The sequence below is a fragment of the Neophocaena asiaeorientalis genome, unplaced genomic scaffold (genome assembly GCF_003031525.2).
Source record: "Neophocaena asiaeorientalis asiaeorientalis breed wild unplaced genomic scaffold, Neophocaena_asiaeorientalis_V1.1 scaffold876, whole genome shotgun sequence".
Lineage (NCBI taxonomy): Eukaryota > Metazoa > Chordata > Mammalia > Artiodactyla > Phocoenidae > Neophocaena > Neophocaena asiaeorientalis.
Genome location: NW_020174254.1, coordinates 240,949 through 260,367, shown reverse-complemented (window position 1 = coordinate 260,367; position 19,419 = coordinate 240,949). Strand labels below are relative to the sequence as shown.

The following is a 19,419-nucleotide window of genomic DNA, read 5'->3' as shown; positions in this document are numbered from 1 at the left end:
ACTCCCTGCAAAATTAATTGACTGGTGAGGAAAAAAAAAAAAAATCACACCTAATAGAGTTTAAACCCCAGGTAAATGTTTCTTGGAAGCAATTCAAAGTCTTCAGAGAACAGAAAAGTCCCACTGCATTTCTTCTTCAAATGTTCTTTCAGAAATAACCAAGAGGAGAAAATAAGCAGCATTTCCTTGAAATCCATTCTCTTCAGACAGTTTAACTTTTCTCACAGCTGATGTTGTATTTGGTTCTCTGGAACCGAACAGTTTGTGTGCTGGCTTTTCTAAGTATCTCTTAGGTGAAACCAAGCATTATTTGGATTTTTTCTTTCCTTGAGAAAGCTCCATTCAAGGTTGATTTCAAATTTTAGTATCTTTATTGATGTACTTCCATATACAATACTTTTAGGGTTTTTGTTTTTTGGGCAGGGGGAGGGAGTCCAGTACAGTGTTTTATTCTGGGAAATATACATATTTGTGAACTGCATTTCTTGTGTGAACATATTGCTTAAAAATTCACATTTATTCATTCTTAAACATTCATATTCATTCTTTGAGCATTTATCAGGTGTATATCACGTAAAAAACACTTGCTTGAAATAACCAGTCAGGAAATACCTGCAGATTGTTCACATAAATTGCTGAGCATGTCTTATGTACTTCTGGGCTCTAGAACTGGACACAGTAATGAATAGGCTTCAGACACATTGTCGACCATATGGTCAAATTAAGAAAAACTGGTGCAAGGAAACAGAGACTATCAATTTTTATTTTAAAATCAACTGTATGTTATGGTGTTAAAGATACAAAGGGATTTGAGAGTGTACTGAGGAAGGCATAGAAGCAGCTCTTGAAAATTTATACTCTGAAGAAAATGTCCCACATTTTAATACATAAGGTGCTGGATTCTCACTTTGTAGAGGAACAAACAGTCCCCAGGTGATCTGGGTTTGTGGAGTAATGGACAAATAAAGAGAGTGTTATCAGTATTTGTAGACATGTGTTTATACTTAGCTGCCTGAAGTACACTGCTCAGCACACACAACTTTTTCAGACTGAAAAATAATAGCCCAGGAACGAGGTTTGCACATGGCACCCACTAGGCAGGGTTTCTCGGTTCCTGCCACTCACTCTCAGCTCGCTCTAACCCTGAACATATGCCCACCAAGGCCTGATGACCACAGGCAGTCTCACTGTTGAGCCAGGGCAGGCAAACTGTGGAGCTGGCAGCAAGTTTGTGGCTGGTTACCAGTGGCCAAGGGCACCTCAGGATGACAGTCATTTTCTTGATGGGATGATGAGATTTTGGTTTCCGGGTTGGTGAGTGCAGTGGTACAGATGGCCTTTCCTGTCTTCCTGGGATGGGGTGGGGAGTGGGGGAGGGGGGAGTGAGGGAGAGGAAAATGAGGGAGTGCAATGGAAAAATACAGCTGCAGGGAACTCTTCTCCGGGGTTTCAAAGCAGACCAAATTCCCCATCAGCAGAAAGGCTCTCTCAACAGCCAGGCTGCACCATTTGGCAGCTCTGGTGTGTCCTCAGTAAGTTTACAGTTACCGCACATCTTTCCCAAGTTCAGAAATTACTGTAAGCTTCCATATAACTAACTTTCTGTGTTTTGCTAAGGCTTAAAAAAGCTGACCAATTACCTGAATCACAAGTAGTGCCTCTAACCAATTTCAGCAAGAATAGGTATTGAGCTAGTTAAAATATATAAGACTGTACTTATCTATGTGTCTCATCTTTAAAAGCTATTGGAGTTTTATAACAACCTCATGAGGTTGGCAGGGCAAATACACACGTGCACGCACACACACACACACACACACACACACACAATATCTGTATTTTTTTCTTCTCAACAAGGTATAATTATATACAGTAAACTGAACAAGTGTACAGCTCAATATATTTTCACATATTCTGTATAACAACATAATCACCACCCAGATAGAGATAAAGAACAGTTCCAGCACTCCAAGATTTTCCTTTATGTCCCTTTCCAGTTAATACCCAACCCCATAGAGAGGCAATCACTATTCTGAGTTCAATTACCATGTATTATTTTTGCCAGTTCTTTAATCTCATATACATGGAATCATACTTCTTATGCTTATCCTTATGTCTGGGATAGTCATCCACGTTGGTGCACATAGCAATGGCTTATTCTTTTTAATTGTTGTGTAGTGTTCCATTGTATGAATATATCTCAGTTTATTTATCCATTTTAATACTGACAGACATGGGATTTTTTCCAGTTTGGGGTTGATCATAACCTGCTCTGGGTATTCTTATTCATGCCTGTTGGGGGAACAAAAGTGTTTCTCTTGGGTATATGCCTGGGAGGGGAATTGCTGGATCATAGGTGCAGGTATTTAGTAAATATTGTCAAAGAGTTTTCCAAAGTGGTAGTCTTTATCTGATGGATTGGTCAAAGGGTGAACCAGAAGACCCTCAAAACTGGATGATCATCGCAATCATTGGGGAGCTTAAAAGTATGCAAATTCTTAGCCCCCATCCATCCCTGACCCCTATAGATTGACCAGCAATGCGAGTACTCATCCCAGCCTCCCTTCTGCAGCTTTCTCTCCCCCAGGTGAACTTGAGTCTTTGTTAATATGAAAAGAATAACATTTTTCTAGAAAAGTTTATACTGGGGCACTAAAGGGAGACTTCAAGGCAGTCCCAGAAACCAGAATTCTGTGTTTCACGAAACTGACCAGTTGCAGATTTGCATTCAAACCCCTTCACTATTGGTCCCAGCCTCCCCCTCACCCCATGCTATCTCCCCCTCCTTACACACATTGAGATCCTCATACACGGTTGTTACACCAACAAGTTCCTGGCTCTGCTTCCTTGCTTATGCTGAGTCACATCCACTCTCCAGAATCCTTTCTCCCTTCCTAAATAGAAGACTCTTCTCCCCAACCCATGTGATGTATGGAAGTGGAATGGATATCAATAGCCCTGCATTTTAGGCTTCTTTTATTCTGCCATTACTACCCATATAAGGGAGTCAGACCAAGTCTCTTACCTCTCTGACCTTAGTTAAATCATCTGTAAAATAATAGACTTGAGCTAGATTATTTCTAAGGTCCTTCCAAATTTTAAACTCATGATTTTTATCTGTCATCTTGCCCATCACTCAGATTCTGGCTCAAGCCTCCTCCTTAAAGCCTTAAGTTGGACCATTCTAGTCCAGATTTTCTGGCCCTCTTCTAAACATGAGGCTTATACATGAATTATCTCGTGACATCTTTCATCTTGCTGTTTTGAAGTATTTCATTCATTTGTCTTATTTTAGTCTCTCGTATATTCATTGCTTTGACTTTTCAAGTAGATTATTAAGAATGTAGAAGGCAGAGATTGCTTATATATTATATCTTACAGTGCCTCAGATGGTTTCTTGTACCTAATGGGTGATCAAAAAATATTGATTAGGGCTTCCGTGGGGGTGCAGTGGTTAAGAATCTGCCTGCTAATGCAGGGGACATGGGTTTGAGCCCTGGTCCGGGAAGATCCCACATGCCGTGGAGCAACTAAGACTGTGCACCACAACTACTGAGCCTGCGCTCTAAAGCCTGTTCGCCACAACTAGAGAGAGCCCGCGCGCAGCAACGAGGACCCAAAGCAGCCAAAACTAAATAAATAAAATAAATAAATTTATTTAAAAATATATATATATAGTGATGAGGGGCTTCCCTGGTGGCGCAGTGGTTAAGAATCCTGCTACTTTATCAGTTACTGCACTAGCTTTTCCAGGCGGTTCCCATCAGAACTGGTTATGAGGGGCTTCCCTGGTGGCGCAGTGGTTAAGAATCCTGCCAATGCAGGGGACACGAGTTTGATCCCTGGTCTGGGAAGATCCCACATGCCGTGGAGCAACTAAGCCCATGCGCCACAACTACTAAGCCCGCGTGCTGCAACTACTGAAGCCCGCACTCTAGAGCCTGTGCTCCACAACAAGAGAAGCCACCGCAATGAGAAGCCCACACACCACAACGAAGAGTAGCCCCCGCTCGCCGCAACTGGAGAAGGCCTGTGCGTAGCAATGAAGACCCAACACAGCCAAAAATAAAATTAAAAAAAATTTTTAAATAAAGTTAAAAATAAATAAACAAATATTGACTAATTAAAAGTATGGTTAATCATCTGAAAGCATACTCTTAAAAACTATATCACACAATCGCCTGCTTCTTCTCTGTTCCTCTCTATTAAGCTCTCATTATTTGGGCAAATGAGAGAAAATCTATTCTTTGTGAGTCAGTAAATAGATTTGGGGGATGAGATGGGTTGATGGATGGATAGATGGAAAGAGGTGGATGGATAGGAGGATGGGTGGTTGGATGAGTGGATGGGCAGATGGATGGAGAGATAGTGAATGTTTGGGATGGATGGATATTTTTTTTACATACTGGTCTTTGCTACTAGATGCCCATCTCTATACTAGGTGCCTCAGTATTATATAAGTGGAATTTAAGACCTAACAGGAAAAGGGTAAGGAGAGTTTGCGTTTTCTTTTCCAGTATAAAAGCAAAGAATAAAGGTGGATTTAATGTTAATAGCATTTATATTACATGCCCAAGTTATCTTGTGTCTGCTGCAGTATTATTACTCAGTTTTATTTCTGCTAGAATGGGGCTGACAGAATAAATCCTATGGCCAGATGTGCTCCACTGTAAAGTGATCCTTCTTTGATTCCATAGAAAAGACTTTTCCTAAGTTTTCCCCTCCCTTGTGATTTGGAATGTGTAAAGAAACAGGAAAGTATTACATTAATGCAACCTTCCTGAAGTACAGATTCTTTGAATTCACTGCAAGGAATTTATGAGATAATGTAGTTTTCAGCCTTTCCTGACATCTAGAGCTGCATGGTCCAACATGGGAGCCACTAACTACATGTGGTTATTTAAATTTAGATTTAATTTATTATTATTATTATTATTTTGGCTACGCCACACGGCTTGTGGGATCTCAGTTCCCTGACCAGGGATTGAACCTGGGCCACAGCAGTGAAAGCCCAGAATCCTAACCACTAGGCCACCAGGGAACTCCCAAGATTTAATTTAAATAAAACTAAAAATTCAGTTCCTTAGTCAAACCAGCCACATGTCAAGTGCTCAGTGCCACATGTGATTCTGCTGGACAGCACAGATACAGAACATTTCCATAATTGCAGAAAGTTCTGTTGGACAACGCAGAAGAAAGTTTGTTCTGTGCCTTGGCGTCCAAATCTCTTTCCCAGGATCCATGTTAGCTGCTTTCGTTCATTGAGGTTATCAGGAATCCCTCAGGCAAGTAACGAATGCCTCCCAGCTGCATGGGCTCTTCCTGTCTGTAAAATATCTTCTATTGGAAGATGCTCAAAGATGAAGAGAGAAGAATACAGGCAACCAGTGCAATCACCAGTCACAGGCTTGGGGAATTTAGGCATCCCACTGATGAAGTTTTGAGACTTTCTGAAGAATACCTATGGGGTTCACTTTCCAGTCTGCACTATGAACTTCTGTCTGATCCTTCCATTCTCTTTTGCCAGGCCCTCTTCCATCTGCCAGTCTATCTTTTTACCTTCTTATCTCAAAAGTCACCAGAGCAAACACTGCTCTAGGTAAACTCTTATCGCCTCCCATACATGCTGCCTGACTTCTCCCCTCTTTTACTTCACTTCCCCCTCCCTGATGACTGAGCTGTTCCCTCCATCTATCCAAATGCTACCAATCTTTCAAGGCACAGTTCAAGCCCTTCTCTTCCATGAAGATTCCCCGACCCTTTGGCTTTCATTGATATTTTCCCCTTTCCTAAGATGCTTTTGCCTGTACTGTTCTTTAAATATCAAATTTATCCTACCTTGTATTACTAGGTCCTTTTTATAGATGTGTTTTCTACTTGCTTCATTATATGAGACGCTCCATGGGGTCTGTGCCTGCTACAACGCCCAGGCCCACCTTACATCTAGTAAGAGGACAATAACTACAGCGTGGTTGATGTTTAAGCAGCGACAAGATGATGAAGTGTAGCAGCTACAAGTAGAAGTCATTCTCAAGTTCATACCCTTATACATGGTGTTCTGAGACTCAATTTCCAACATTGGGGGAAGGAGTTCCCCACACATCCAACAAGCAATTCTCAGAACACCAGCTAGGTGTCTGAGAATTCAACTCAATTCTGACACTATTTAACCCAGAGGTAGCATCGGATTTCACAGGTTGAGGGCTCAGTCCTACTGAGACTTGCACCACCCGCCACTCCCACTTCAGATGCCAGTCACAAACCTGTGCTTCTGACCATCTGGCTAAAAATCAGAGGTCCCCATGACCCCCTGTCCTCAGGTTCTATTAATTTGCTAGAGTGACTCACAGAACTCAGGAAAGCATGTTGCTTATTAAATCACTGGTTTATTGTAAAAGGGTACAATACTTTTATCCTCAGGAACAGCCAGGTGGAAGAGATGCATAGGGCAAGATACAAGGAAAGGGAGCTTCCTGGCCCTCTCCAGGTGCCACTCTCCCTGCATCTCCATGTGTTCACCAACCCAGAAGCTCTCTGAACCTTGTCCTTTTGGGTTTTTATGGAGGCTTCCTTACGAAGTCATGATTGATTAAACCACTAGCCACTGACAACTGATTCAACCTCCAGCCACATCCCCCTCCCCAGAGGTCTGGGGCTGGGACTTAAAGTCCCAGCCCTCTAATCACGAGTTTAATCACTTGGTGACCAGCCCCCAACCTTAACTCCTTTCCCGAAGTCATTAACATAACAAAAGACACCTTTATCACTCTCAACACACTTAGGAAATTCCAAGGGTTTTAAGAGTGTGAGCCAGGGACTGGACAAGACCAAACGTATATGAGAAATATGTATTTGGTCATCTGAATGACCAAATATATATTTCTTATAAATCACAATATCTCACCTTGTTTGACACAGAGACCAAAAGAGGTGATGGAATTTGGCCTCGTCACAACAAATTCAGAGTAGAGTCACACTAGAACCCCGCTTTCCTCATTCCAAGTCCCAATTCCTTCAGGGAAACTGAAAACTTTTCTTCAGAAACCATCAAAACAAAGTCTGATTCCATTTCCCTTCTCTGGGCAGTGGGAGCTACTGATCCTGACCTCTACTGTTCTGTGGAAAGATACCCTGAGTGATTCCAAGTTAGCCCTCTTCTGAGGGGATCACCCCAGTCATTCCAAAGCTCCTCTACTGTTCTAGAGCCCAGCTTCACTGATCCCAAGGAGACTGGCCATTTGTCACAAGGGAGGACAATTTAATCTCTCGTAAAGCAACTTTCCCAGGAAGTCTCTCTGTTGAAGGAGTTTACATGAATCACCAGTCCATAACTTCTCTAGGGTATGATTTTTCTGAAGCATATGCTGCCTCTCCAGAGGGAAACTCAGCTCCTGTCTCGCCGTGGGGCGGGATCTGTCACAGCTGCTGGCCGGCTCTGGGAGTGCTCAGAGGGCAGGCGCAATGGGAGGGGGGGTTCCCAGCAAGACTCTTTGAGTTGGAGTGCTATGGAGACAAGGGCAGCAAAGAAGTCTGACCTTGTCTCTCACACATTGTCTTTTAAAGTGGTAGACTTTTATGTGATTAATGATCATTTCTGGCGACTTAAAATGCATGGAGGCGAGACAGGTCACATGCTTAATCATGAAACATAGAGCATAGACTGAAAGGACTCCCTGGTGAGGTGTTTTTGAACTGTGCTTCTCAATACCGTCCTTTGAAAATAGACTAAATTTGCATTTTTGCACTTGTAAATCCTCCTAGCGTGTGGGGTTTGCATAAATTCTCTCTTAATTAAAACACATGTTTTGCAGAATAAAAGAAAAAATTTTTTCTTCATTCCTTTTTCTACTTCCCTGTAATAGATCAAGGGATCTTTTTTATTACAGTCATCTTTGAAATTCTGGTTATTAAGTATTGGATTAGTATCTGATATTTGCTGCTACATGAAATGATTTGATTTCCCTAGGAACCCCTAAGAGGCTGCAGGTTCATTTTACACATTAAATGTCACCTTCTGTAGGAGGTCTTTGTTGGCCACTGAGACTAAAGTGATGACCAACGCTATTCTATCATTCAGTTTCTTCTTTCAGGTTGATTGAGGTGTAACTTACACAGTAAACTTTTAGTCGTGCATTTCTATGAATTTTGACAATCTTCCACAGTCATGTAACCACCACCAGCAAAATCAAGATATAGAACATCCCATCAGCCCCCCCAATTCTCTCATGTCCCTCTGTAGTCTATCCTCTTCCTCCACCCAAGAGGGAATTTTTTTTTCCACATCCAAACTTTCTTTAGTTTATAACCTCCATTACACACTAAGTTGTTCTTACAGAAAATAAAGCTCCTAGAAAAAGTAAAAGAAAAGAAAGAAACAAAGAAAGAAAGAAAAAATAAATCTGGCAGCCACCGATCTTTTCCAAAATATATGAATGACATCATACAGTGTGTAGTTGTTTGAGTCTGGCTTCTTTCAACTCATGTTGTTGCATGTATCAGTAGTCCCTTCCTTTCTATTGCTGAGTCCATTGCATGGCTAGGCCACAGTTTGTTTATGCATTCTTCAGTTAATGGGTATTGGGGTTGTTTTCAGTTTTGGATGATGATGAATCAAGCTGTCATAAACATTCACGTACAGTTTTTGTATGGATGTATGTCTCCATTTCTCTTGGATAAATATCATCCGCTATAATCTTTTTGAGAATTATTTTGTTCATTTGTTTGTTTACTTGCTTACTCTCTGTCTCCTACCACTAGAATATAAGCTCAAAAAAGAGAGAGGCTATGGCATTCATTAGCATATTCACTGACACTAGGACAGTCCCTAACCTGTAGTAGGTGCTTGATAAGTGTGTATTGAACACATGAATAGATGGATACATGAAGGAAGGAATAAAAGAATGAATGAATTCTGGTAGGTTCTACTATCCGTGTTGCTGCAAATGGCAAAATCTTACTTTTTTATGGCTGAGTAGTATTCCAGTGTGTGTGTGTGTGTGTGTGTGTGTGTGTGTGTGTGTGTGTGTGTGTATATATATATATATATACCACATCTTCTTTATCCATCCATTGCTGGACACTTGGGTTGCTTTCATATCTTAGCAATTATAAATAATGCTGCTGTGAAAATTGGGGTGCATGTTTCTTTTCAAATTAGTTTTTTGGTTTTTTTGGATATATGCTCAGGAGTGGAATTAATAGGTCATATGGTAGTTCTATTTTTAGTTTTTTGAGAAACCTCCATACTGTTCTCCACAGTGGCTGCACCAATTTACATTCCCACCAACAGTGCAGGAGGGTTCCCTTTCCTCCACACCCTCGCCAGCATTTGTTATTTGTGTTCTTTTTGATGACAGTCCTTCTGACAGATGTGAGGTGATATCTCATTATGGTTTTGATTTGCATTTCCCTAATGCTTAAGGATGTTGAGCATCTTTTCATGTGCCTGTTGGGTGATATGTTTTTCTATAGAGAAATTAGAAAGATACCTCAGTCTTCTCGCATGGTTGATTCAAATTGACTTACTATTAATGAGAGGTTAGAAAAGTTTCTTTCAGCTTCATAACTCATTATTGGTAATGTCATGTAAGTGTTTAAGATTATTATCAAATGTTTAAGATCATCTGAGAAAGACACTATCAAGTTTCTTTCCTATACGGGCTGTAAAATTTCACAGCATTTCACGTTTTCTTGTGCCTTGAGTAATCTTAAATACTCATTTAATTGATGACGCCCATTAACCAATTTGCCATGGATGTCTTTGCATTATGAATTTTAAGTTACCTTCGTCAATGTTGGTATTTTGTGAGTATGCATGACATGAGTGACTTCACACAAATGTATTTGCTATTTGTAACTTGGCTATAAGTTTCTGCCCTATAAACACAGACACTCTGATAACCTCAATTTTGCTGATATATTTGGGGTTTTTTTAAAATTAATTAATTAATTATTTTTTGCTTCATTGGGTCTTCATTGCTGCACGCGGGCTTTCTCCAGTTGCAGTGAGCGGGGGCTACTCTTCATTGTGGCGCACCGGCTTCTCACTGTGGTGGCTTCTCTTGTTGCAGAGCATGGACTCTAGGTGCATGGGCTTCAGTAGTTGTGGCACGCGGGCTCAGTAGTTGTGGCTCACAGGCTCTAGAGCGCAGGCTCAGTAGTTGTGGCACATGGGCTTAGTTGCTCCATGGCAAGTGCCATCTTCTCGAACCAGGGATGGAACGCATGTCTCCTGCATTGGCAGGCAGATACTTAACCACTGTGCCACCAGGGAAGTCCCTATATTTGGGTTTAAATCTACCATTTTATTTGGTTTTTGTTGGTCTCACCTGTTTCATAATCCTTTTTCCCTCCCATCTTGCTTTCTTTTCAATTAATTAAACATTTAAATTATTCTATCCTCCCCCCACCTCCTGGCATGAATTTGTTAATTATACAAACTCAATATTCTTTTAGGGGCTACTCTAGTGTTTACAACATGTATCCTTGACTTATTAAAATTTACTATAAATTAGAACTTTCCTACTTCCCAGACAAGGGTAATAGGACACTTTAACTTCATTCTAATTTCCTCCTGCCTTTTTTTTTGGTTATTGTTGTTCTATATTTCAACTCTATCCATATTTTAAACCCCACAAGACATTATGTTAATTGCTTTTACATACTTACATTTACTCACATATTTACCTTTAGATTTATTCCTGTATTCACCTTTTCTCGCTCTCCACTCCTTCCTGCATCTCTGTGACATCATCTGAGATTATTTCACTTCTCCCCAAAGAACGTCCTTAAGTATTTCACTTAGTGTAAGTCTAATGGGGATACATTTTATGGTTTCATTTGTCTGAAAATGTCTTTATTTAATGTCATTTGGAGAGGACAGAATTCTAGGCTGGCTGTTCTTGTCTTCCCCACTTTGAAGTTGCTATTCATTGTCCTCTGACTTCTGCTATGAAGTCAGATGTCAGTTTCATTGTAGCTCCTTTAAAATTATTGATTTTTTTCTCTTTGACTCATTTTAAGATGTTTCTCTTTATCTTTGGTTTTCAACAGCATTACTATGTTGCACTTAGGTGTGGTTTTCTTTGTATTTTTCCTACTTGAGATTCATAGCTTTTTTTTTAAACCTGTGATTTGATGATTTTAGCCACATTTGGAAAGTTCTCAACCATAACAACTTCAAAGATTGTTTCTGCCCCATTCTCTTTTTGCTCTCCTTCTTTATGCTGTCTACATGTAAATAGAATAACTGCAGGTTAACTTAAAGTTTTTCAAATTTTTTTCCCCTTTTGGTTGTTTTTGCTTTTATTGATGCAGGCGATTTCATACTTCAGTCAGGCCTCTGTGACTGGGAAGTATTTTAAACACAATTTCAGTTCACCATTTTGCCCATTCATTTCTATTACCTTTTCTGTGTTTCCATCCTTCTGTCTCACTGTACTTCACTCTGGCCATTTTCAGCTCAAAAATTCTCTTCAGCTGTGTCTAGTCTGCTTCTGAAGCTTCCATTTAATTCTTAATTTCAGTTACTGTATATTGCAATTCTAGAATTTCCATTTGATTCCATCTTGTCGCCTAATTTCTTGAATTAGTCCCAATATATTGTAAAATCCCTCTTTGGTAACTCTAACTTGTGGAACCTCTATAAATCTGTTTCTATTATATATTTCTTCTCTTGTTTTTCGACCATTTTGTTTTCTCTTCCAGTATATGAGGAAATTTTTGTTTGACAACTTGATTTTGTATATGAAGAAGTGTAGATAATTTGGGGCTCTGGATAGTATTATCTTCCAGAAAAGATTAGCTTTTGCTTCTTGTGGGCAGGTAGGAGGTGGCAGTGTATCTGACCTTGTCAGGGATTGAGTAGATTGGAGGCTGGGCTTGGTCTTTGTGAGAACTGGTCTATTTCTGGTTCAGTGCTACTATTAGGATGTACCTCTTTGGGCATCTCAACTGTAAGCCTGGGGTGTTTACCCTGGCTTCTCTCCTTTGTGGGCCCTGAACTCCATTTATTATTCCCCTTCATCCTGAAACTGCTAGAAGCTCTTCTCAGCATTCAGTTTCTCTTGGTGCTGCTTGAAATTTGGTAAATGCCTTAAGGGGAAAATGATGCTGAATAATAGCTTCATCTCTTTGCATTTCCTTTCTCTCCAGGATTTTGGCCCCTCGAATCCTTACTGCCTTGTTATTTCTCTGATGTTTTCAAAGGGATTTTCTAGCTTTTCATTTCTGGAGAGTTGGTCAGCAACAAGCTAGGTTGCCATTATCAGAAGTGGAAAATCCTGTACCACCTCTCTTAAAGACCTGATCTGCTGCCCACCAAGCTATCCACATCCCAGTTCCTCTAAAGAGGAGTCCAGAACCACCTAGTCAGACCTTTGAGATCAGCATTCAGAGAGATCAGAGAGATCAGCATCAGCATTTAATTGCTCAAATTAAATCAGCAATTTAGATGCAGAGAAATGAGCTCTGGCTAACCTCAAAGTGCGTAAGTCAGGAATCTCAGCTGAGGCCTGCGGCAGTGGACACTGCCAAGTATTATAGGTACATCAAAGCCTCTGGGATCTTTCAACTAGGCCAGGTCTCTTAGCCCCAATAAGCAGGAGCTAGAGCTGACATTTAGTTATGCAGTGATTGATAAAAGCTGCAATTTTGTGGGAAGGACAGCGCCAAAATGTTGCTAAGATACACTTCTTTAAACTTCAGTTCTTTATTACTTTTTCTTTTTTTGTATTGTACCCAGACTAATTGGCCAGTGGTGATAGCTAAAGGTTACATAGGAAAGAAATAGGGGGAAAATGTGAAATGTGGCACATAAAGAAACTTATTTCCAGTGTGAGAAGAATTTACTGTGACAATAGATAATAGGTCCATGTGACTCACTTATTTCTATGCTGTCTACATATAAATAGAATAACTACAGGTCAACTTTAAGCTTTTCAGGGTTTCTTTATTCTCTTTGGTGGTGCTTGTTTTTATTGTCAGGCAATTTAATACCAGGGTCAGGCCTCTGTTATGAGAAATACTTTAAACATAATTTTAAAACAGTATAAAATTATGTAAAAACAAAATTACAGTAGTTTATCCGTGAGAACATATGGGAAATGTTATTTATTTTAACATAAATGGTGGATAGAACAGATTGTTAAGAATTTCATTATTATCTTTTCCCTCTCCACTTTAAATGATTGGAAACATCACAGAAGAGCAGAAAAATCAGAATTTGGCATCTTTTCTTTCCTAGATTGTCAACAGAGGTGAAATTGAAGGTTAAAATGATGGCTTCAGGAATACATATATATACTACAAGATGAAGATAAATGTGGTCAGTATTTAGTTTTAAGCATTCTTCACTTGTGCTTTAAAAAGCCTGCAAATCCGAAGTGCTGTAGACAAATATAAGTGACTTGGGGATCCAGAGACGGAGGTTCTACTCTTGGTTTTCAGCTAACCGGCTGTGGGAACTCTGTGGCCACAAGTTTCCTCTTCTTTAAGTTAAGGAAATGGGACTTGAGGATGCCTAAGTTTTATATTCCATAGTTATATATAAAGCAGGTTTATAATCAAACATATTCTCATATGTCTGTACCATGATGACAGCAGGGCATATACCGACCTAGCATCATCTGAGTGTTCCACGAAGGAGAATATACATGTGTGAGTATCATTCTCTTGTTCTTTAAGGACTTTACCTGGATGTATCTCAGCCCCTCGACCAGATTTTAAATCCTTAGTGGCCAGGGACTTTTATATCCATTGTGCCAAGGAGAGCCTGAGATACTAAATTAGTATTTAAATGTGCTGACAGATTGACTAAGCATCCTGAGCCATGAGTGTTTAATACTGGAAGACCAGTGCCAGAGGTTAGTGGCCTGTAGTCTTCACTATCACAAATTAATAAGCCTAACGGGCGGTTCAGTGTGAAATGCAAGACGGGCTTTCCTCTGTGTAAAGAAGGAACCAACAGCTCCAGTGTGGACAGGCAGAGAGCAACAGAAACGTGAGCCCTGGTCACACATTCAGTGCACATAGGCCAGGGACCGGGGAACCTTTTCCGTAAAGGGCCGTATAGTGGATATTTTTGGTTTTGTGGGCCATGAGGTCCCTGTTGCAACCCCTCAACGCTGCCATTATAGCGCAAAAGCAGCCATAGACATGATGTCAGCAAACGGTCATGGCTGAATTTCAGTAAAACCTTATTTATGGACGCTGAAATGGGAATTTCGTGTAATTTTCACATGTTGTGAAGTATTCTTCTTCTTTTGATTTTTTTCCCCCAACCATAAAAAATGTCAAAACCACTCAGCTTGTGGGCCATATGAAAACAGGCAGAAGGCCAGGTTTGGCCAGCTGGCCTTAGGTTGGTGTCCCTGATATGCAGGCGTGTACACACTTGCTGAGGTGGTCATTTAGCAGAGAGAGTTTCCTATTTAGATGGAGTGGGACCTAAGGGGATCCATGACCCCTGTCCACTTAGCCAGGACAGACTTCCTAGGGAAGATCATAAAGACAGATCATACAGCTGTGTGATGCTTTACGGTATGAGGCACCATCATATCAGGCACATTAGCTTTTGGATCATCAAAAAATTGAGAGTCAAGCCAACGTTTTTAAGCCACGTGTCTTTTCCAGCATGCCTGGGTCCTCTGTGACACTAACAGTTGTTTAAATAAAGAAAATGAGAGTTTTAAACCCAGACTTAGCTGGGTTCCAGCTCCCATAGGAGGGAGCATCTTTTCATTATGCGCTCATGTAAGCAAGTCACCTTAAAATTGCTAAAAAGGGAAATTGTGCTCAGGGAGAATCATTTCTTCAGTACCCCCAGGGATTCTTCTGGGCTTGGTATGGTTAGAGAAATAGGATGTGTTTGGGTCACAGGAGATCTCTTGGGAAAAGCCTAATAAGATGGTGTCCAGACTGTTCTGGGCTAAGTGGACTTGAGAGGAGGATTTGGCTAGGAGCGTGGCAGCGGAGGAGTGGGTTATTTTGAGCATTGTGAACCCATTTCCTTACCTGCAAGTAAGACAATACAGGCCAGACAAATAGGGTGCACAGTTCTAGATTTTTAATTTTAATTATATATTTGTTCAATAAGCAAAATAGGCATAAAATGAACAAGACATAGACCCAACACTTAAGAAACTTATAGTCCTGTGACCCAGGGTGCATGAGCCTTTTTAATTTCCAGGATGGAATAAGAGAAAATGTCACTGAGTGTCCAGGGCTTATGCTTCTCTTGACCTCTTCTGTACCTAGTACAGGACCGTGCAAAAGTAGGTGCTGAAGATATGCTTTTGATTATTAAAAGTGCTAGTTTTTGAGGAGTGGGGATGCTTTGCTTCATTTAGACGGGACGTGTTGCGCTGGAGCTAATCCTAGAAGGGATCTGTGAAGGCAGGGGCGTTGTCCTCTAGTGACCACCAGGGCTCCTCAGAGCTAAATGGACATGGTGCCCAGAGAGGCCAGCTGGTATCTGCAGAGCGCCGCCTGCTGGCTAGAGGAGTCATGGGCATCTTGAGGCAGAAATGCTTAGGCTATAGACTCTAAAAAAGATCTCAAATTGTATGCTCTGGATTCTGTTCAAAAGACAAAGGAAAGTTGGAAAGAAATATATCAAAACATCACATGTAAGACTTATGGATGATTTTCTTCTTCTTCTTTTTTTTTTTAAGAATTCTCTGTCTAAATTTCTACAATGAACTGTTAACACTTTTATATTAAATTTTTTAACTGAAAAAAGTTGTTCAAATGAACTAACTGCCTCTAGACCACCTTCCTTGACATTGTCTTTGCTGAATCAAAGCAAACTTTTCCAATTGGTTCTTAAGATACCCCCAAAATTTCATGGTGACAGACTTATAAACTCTTTTTCCCTCCCTCCCTCCCTCTTCCTTCTTTCCTTTCTTCCTTCCCTCTTCCTTCCTTCCTTCCTTCCTTCCTTCTATTATGTTTTGGAGGTTCACATTTAATAGAGCACTATTCATAGTAAGGATAAATTCAAAAGCATTGAATTTTGTTGAAGAGATGTCTGAGTTTGAGCTCTGATTCTTCTAATTGTCAACTGTGTGACTTTGGGCAAATTATAAGCCTCAGTTTTCTGCTTTGTAAAAAGGGATAAGGGCATTTACTTTTCATATTTCACAGGACTGTTGTAATTTTTGTCATGGTGAGATGAAATAATGTGTTGACTTCTTTATGAAACGTTAGAATTCCCAGTCAAAAAAGTGAGTGTACCATTAGCATGATTGTTGTTTCTGTTCATAAGGGCTCGAGCTACGAGAGTGTGGTTGAAATCTCACCTGATTGATGTTCTAGTGGACAGTCACTTGAAAAGTGTTGGGAGCTGTACCAGGCACACAATAAGTGCTAATAAGTTTTGGTTAAATAAAAATTGAAAAAGAAAACGAAACTGAGACAGCCTGCTTATACAGAAATAGCTAATTATGGAAGTGGGAGTAGAACACGGGGCTCCCAGTCTCCCTCCAGTCCCTCTCTCTCCCTGTCTTGGGCTCCTTCACCACTAGCATTTACCTCCGTGATGCTGGCAGGATCAGCCTTCTGGGCCAGGAGACCTAATGAGCTACAAAGTTGGGTCACCATATCTCCACGTATAAAACCTCTCACAAAAGGTTATTTAGATATAGTGCTCTTAAATTTTTATAATTAGCCACAATGACTCATATGCCATGATGGTATTTTTGAGCTTTAATGATTCTTATTTTGAAATAAAAAAAAAGATAATGTATTTTACTGAGATAATTTAGAAACTTAGAAATTCTTTTTTTTTTTTTTTTGCCGTACGTGGGCCTCTCACCGTTGTGGCCTCTCCCGTTGCGGAGCACAGGCTCCGGACGCGCAGACTCAGCGGCCATGGCTCACGGGCCCAGCCGCTCCACGGCATGTGGGATCTTCCCGGACTGGGGCACGAACCCATGTGCCCCACATCGGCGGGCGGACTCTCAACCACTGCGCCACCAGGGAAGCCCAGAAATTCTATTTTTATCCCCAATAATTTGAAGTATATTTAAAAACTGAAATTGTCTCATTTTCTGTATATGTTTGATAACTTAACTGGACCAGGGGAAGAACTGACATACTGGATGAGGTTGGTGGACCCCAGAGGTCACTTACAGACCTGGGCTTCCTGTGTTTCTCTGACCGAGGGTGATCCTGGCCAAAGGAAGGTGTGTGGCAGGCCGGAGTGCCCTGAATTAATACTGCAGGACAATTCTCGACCAAAGAGGGATGGGAGTCGGTGGGTAGACACCCCAGCCTCCTCGGCCCTTGGTGGCAAGTTCTGGAATGTGCTCACCACAGTCTCTCAGGGGGTCCCCAACTGGCCTGTGCTCCAGTTGCCCCGTGTGGTACCCTATATTGCATTTCATCTGCTCCCTGTGCCACTTCCCCACTCCCTCCCTGTGCTTCCGGAGAGCCCCTCCCAAATAAACTACATGCACCTAAATCCTTGTCTCAGGGTCTGTTTGGGGGTGAATGACAATTTATATAGACAATTAATTACCCAGAGTCTACTATACCCTCCACGCTAGAGCATGGGTGATTTTTTTTTTCTGTCTTTGTGATTTTTTTCCCGATTCTCTGTGTATCTTCTATGCCACGCAGTAGAGTAGATGCAGGCCGCGTAACTATAATTTGAGATGGGATTTATAAACGTTCTTCAAATTTCTTGGCTCATAAATTGCTGAGGGCTTCCCTGGTGGTGCAGTGGTTGGGAGTCCGCCTGCCGGTGCAGGGGACGCGGGTTCGTGCCCCGGTCCGGGAAGATCCCACATGCCGCGGAGCGGCTGGGCCCGTGAGCCATGGCCGCTGAGCCTGTGCGTCCAGAGCCTCTGCTCCGCGACGGGAGAGGCCGCGGCAGTGGGAGGCCCGCGTACCGCAGGAAAAGAAAAAATAAATAAATAAATAAATTGCTGAAAAATTCTAACAAGTTATAAATATATGTTCCTCTCTCCGTAACATTTTTGAGGAATGGCCTTCGAACAACTTGTGCCAGGATGTTTGCACACCTACTGAAATTTAACTGGGTTACTGCTTTCCTTTGTCGTTTTAAACATACCCTCTGGCAACTGTAATATTTCATCCTGTTTATACCCCTTCTGATGGGCTCCTTACAGGATTAGCACTGAGCTTTGGAATTAGATCATCCTGCTGAAACCCAGTTTGGGCCCAAGGGTCAATAGTTGCTCAACTCTTTCTGCCAGAGCACCATCAGATGTCCAACAGTTGCCTGTGTTTGTCTTCCCATTTTATACCTCAGCTTCTACATCCCTCAGAGCCCTACACTTCTGAAACCTTCCCCATGTCATTGGCTCTTTCTCTAGCCTCCTTCCAGCCTTTGGTTTTTAGTCCTTCCCTGATGCCTTTTTACCTCTGCTCCAGTGTCTCACTGAGATGGCCTCTTTAAGCCCTGCGAGTTCTGAATATATGAAAGAGTCCAGACCTCACTCTTGGCCTCAGGCCACAGAGAACTTCAGGGTGTATATATGGGGGTGAAAATGCAGGAGATTAGGTATAACAGACTCAAGGAGGAAGAATAAAAATTTTGTGTCTGTCTAGAAAGATACTACTTTCCCCATGGCTGCAGCAGGCAGGGAAGAGACACTCTGATCCTTTCTTTGGTTTTCTTCCTTAGTTCCAATACCAGTAAAGGGGAGCAGAATTTGCCCCAAAATGTGCCTCATTGGCATAAGGATAATTTTCGGCTTTTTTTTTTATTCTTTAAGAAAATAGCACAGGAACTTCCCTGGTGGCGCAATGGTTGAGAATCCTCCTGCCAATGCAGGGGACACGGGTTCGAGCCCTGGTCCGGGAAGATCCCACATGCTGCGGAGCAACTAAGCCCATGTGCCACAACTACTGAGCCCACGTGCCACAGCAACGGAAGCCCATGCGCCTAGAGCCCATGCTCCGCTACAAGAGAAGCCACTGCAATGAGAAGCCCACGCACTGCAACAAAGAGTAGCCCCTGCTCGCCTCAGAGAAAGCCTGCGTGCAGCAATGAAGACGCAACACAGCCAAAAATAAATAAATAAATAAAATTTTAAAAAGAAAATAGCACATATAGGAGAAGCTCTAAAAACTGAGTAGAAGTTACCCTGTTATAGGAAACATTTACATTTATAAGGGAAATCTCCATTTGTAAGGGTGTCTCCCTTTTGGTACCAGGAAAAAGAGGATGACTCTAAATCTCTAGAAACTTATCAATGTAGAAGGCATGGACTGAAATCTGTAGAATGAGCTTATACTTTACTGTTCTTTGCCTGGTAACCTCCTAGGACTGGTGCATGTGGGATCTTCCCGGACCAGGGCACGAACCCATGTTCCCTGCATCGGCAGGCGGACTCAACCACTGCGCCACCAGGGAAGCCCTCACCCACTTCTTTGGTCTTTAGCTGAAGATGG

The 19,419-nt window shown here is 41.5% G+C and overlaps 1 protein-coding gene across 1 annotated transcript in view; it reads left to right on the top strand.

Moving 5' to 3' along the window:
• GRPR (gastrin releasing peptide receptor) overlaps positions 1-19,419 on the top strand; it is a 32,922-nt gene that overhangs the window by 803 nt on the left and 12,700 nt on the right. The window lies entirely within an intron of this gene.